Genomic DNA, 3,057 nt, shown 5'->3' on the forward strand with positions numbered 1-3,057 from the left:
AAAACCCTAAGTTATCCCTAATTCTTCTCTTTACATTCTTCATAAAAATTCTCCAGTTAAGCCTATTGACTCCACCTTCAAATAACACCAAAATCCAACATGTCTCTCATTTCCACCAATGCTTGCACTGCTCCAAACAATCATTGTCTCTTGCTCAAATACTGCCGTGGCCTCTTAACTGGTCTCCTTGCTTCCACTATTTCTCCTTTACAGTTGATTCTTCACACACCTGCCAGGGGCATCCTACTAAAATTTTAGCCAAATCATGTCACCCCTTGCTCGAAAATCTTCCAACAGATCCCTATCTTACTCAAAGTGAAAGCCAATGCATTCAATGGCCTACAAGGCCCTACACAGTCTGGCATTGCCTCATACCCTCACCTTTCCCTCTCTGAACTCATCTCCAGCTCCTCTTTCCCACCCTATTGCAGTCCTGCCTCACCGGCTCCTTGCTGTTCCTCAGTTACACCAGGCAGTCTCCTGCTTTAGAACCTTTGCCTTTGCTATTCTCTCTGCCTAGAATGCTCTTATGTCAGATATCTATCTGCATAGCTTGCTCCCTTACCTCCTTTAGGTCTTTGCTCAGAAATCTCCTATTCATTTAGGCCTTCTCTTTCAAACAGGGTTCAATAAGAGAAGCAGAATCACTTGGAACTAGATAGATAAATAGGTAGGTAGGTAGGTAGGTAGGTAGGTAGATAGATAGATAGACAGACAGACAGACAGACAGACAGACAGACAAATATATTGCATAAAGTCAAACCCTGTAACAAACTAATCTACATATAGAGAGAGAGATAAATTGATTTATGTATAATATATAGGTTTATGTATAATTATATATAAATGTATGTATGTATTTATGTATGTAAATACATGTATGCATGTATTTATTCATTTAGAGAGATTGAGAGATTGACTGACTTACAGAGAGTTGACTCTATGCAATCGTGGGAGCTTGTTAAGTAGTCTTTGTAAGGCTGTTTTCTTTACATCTGAGGCTGGATCTTGAAGTCCACAGATGAGAGGGTAGGAAGGAAAGATGAATATAAGATTGAGAACAAGCTGAAATCGAACAGAATTCATTATATCAATGAAGTGGGACAGTAGATAAGTTACAACATACATGAAATACAATAAACTATCCTGACCTTTCAAGCATAAAAAAAAATGGTGGCTGCTTTGCCTCTTCCCTCCAAATACTACACAAGAAACATACATGGAAGGGAAACATAATTCAGACCCATCAGGTTATACATGACAAAGCCACCAGCCCTTCCAGCAGTACTAGTCAAAAATCATGATCCTGCCTCCAACACTCAGTATGCGTCTCTTGTGCTATTTTTCACTGTGGCACTAACATTCTATATATTTTACTTATTTGTTTACTTGCTAGTAAACAAATGCCCCATTTAAATGTGAACTCCATGAGGACATGGTTTTTTTGTTGTTATTCACTGTTCTATGTCCAGGGCCTAGAAGAGTACCTGGCACACAGTAGGACCTCTGTAAATATTTGTTGAATAAATGAATTATGTAAGCATTCTGATGAACATTTTAAATAGATGTGTAATTATGATTCTTTGTCTCTGGGACAATCACATACAGATTTTCTAACTGAAGCAAATGAGGATTAGAGGTGAATTCACAATCTGGGAAATAGTGAGAGAGCTAAATAACTAATGGGCTGTAACTTATTCCCATTCCCTATCTTTTAGGAATTGGGAACAAATTTATAGAAAATAGTAAAAGAGCAAAAAGGTGTTTTGTAACATCTTTCAAGTAATATATGGAATAGTGAAGATAAGAGTTTGTTAATGTAGAAAAAAATGCTTATCTCTAGATTTTGTGCATTAAATTAGGCACTTGGTAAATGTATTTGGCTGCTACTGATGACTATCTTTAACCTTTTCTCTTATCTTTCACTCTTTTTTCAAAATGTGCACAGTGGGTGGAGACCTGCGCTCAAACATGATCATGATGAATACACATGCTTCATTTTTCCTGGCACCTTGCTCAAACCCTGCTCCTCAAAGAAAATTCCTCCATCACTCAATGGTAGCATGAATTACTCCCTTTTATGGAATCCTATTATATGGTTTGTCTGCAACACAGTTTAACTCTTTATGAATATCTCTATGTGTGTCTTTCAAGTCCAGTATAATAGGATCCCAACACAAAACAGATGACACACACACATTGAGATAATTTGCAATGAACATGTTACATGGGTCTGAGCAGGATGTACAGGAACACAAGAGCTAGTCTAGGGATCTAGACAACCTAAGAGGTGCTGTCATCACTACAAAGGGAGGCACAAAGGGAGGAAGTGGTTACCAGAGGAGAGAGAGTCGTGGACAGTGGGCCTCCTTGAGAAGAGCTGAGTTTTTTCATAATAGCCAACTTAAGGTGACTTTGCTGGGAGGTCACCATGATCATAAATACCGTGATTTCATTCTCTTCCTTTCCTCTAATTTCTTGTCAAGACAACCCATTGGCTAACTCCAATCTGAAGCCAGGAACCACAGGTACTCATTGATGGAATTCCTACCAGTCAGCTTCCTAGGGAAGAGAGCAGGTTGGAGAAAAATATGGAATAAGCCTGGAATGGCACATGGAAGTTATCCAGCTTTCACCCAGTGAAAGCAGGGACTGGGTCTCCTACTTTTCTTTATTCCCCAGAGCACCTTTCACAAATCACCTGGTGTATACATTGTATACTCACAACATATACCTGCAAGGTCTACTACCTATCTCAAAACAGTTGGGCAGAACATGAGATAGATACCAGTCATGTCTGTAGAAGGGGATCATAGTTTTACAGTAACGTGCCACTTAACAATGGGGATATGTTCCAAAAAATGTGTCATTAGGTGATTCAGTTGCTGTGTGAGCATCACAAGATGTACTTACAAAAACATAGATGGCACAGCCTACTATATACACTGAGGCTACATAGTATAGCCTGTTGCTCCTATGCTACAAGCCTGTACAGCATGTTACTGTACTGAATACTGTAAGCAATTGTAATGCAATGGTATTTGTGTACCTAAACAT

This window comes from Pteropus vampyrus, unplaced genomic scaffold (assembly GCF_000151845.1).
Source record: "Pteropus vampyrus isolate Shadow unplaced genomic scaffold, Pvam_2.0 Scaffold39, whole genome shotgun sequence".
Classification (NCBI taxonomy): domain Eukaryota; kingdom Metazoa; phylum Chordata; class Mammalia; order Chiroptera; family Pteropodidae; genus Pteropus; species Pteropus vampyrus.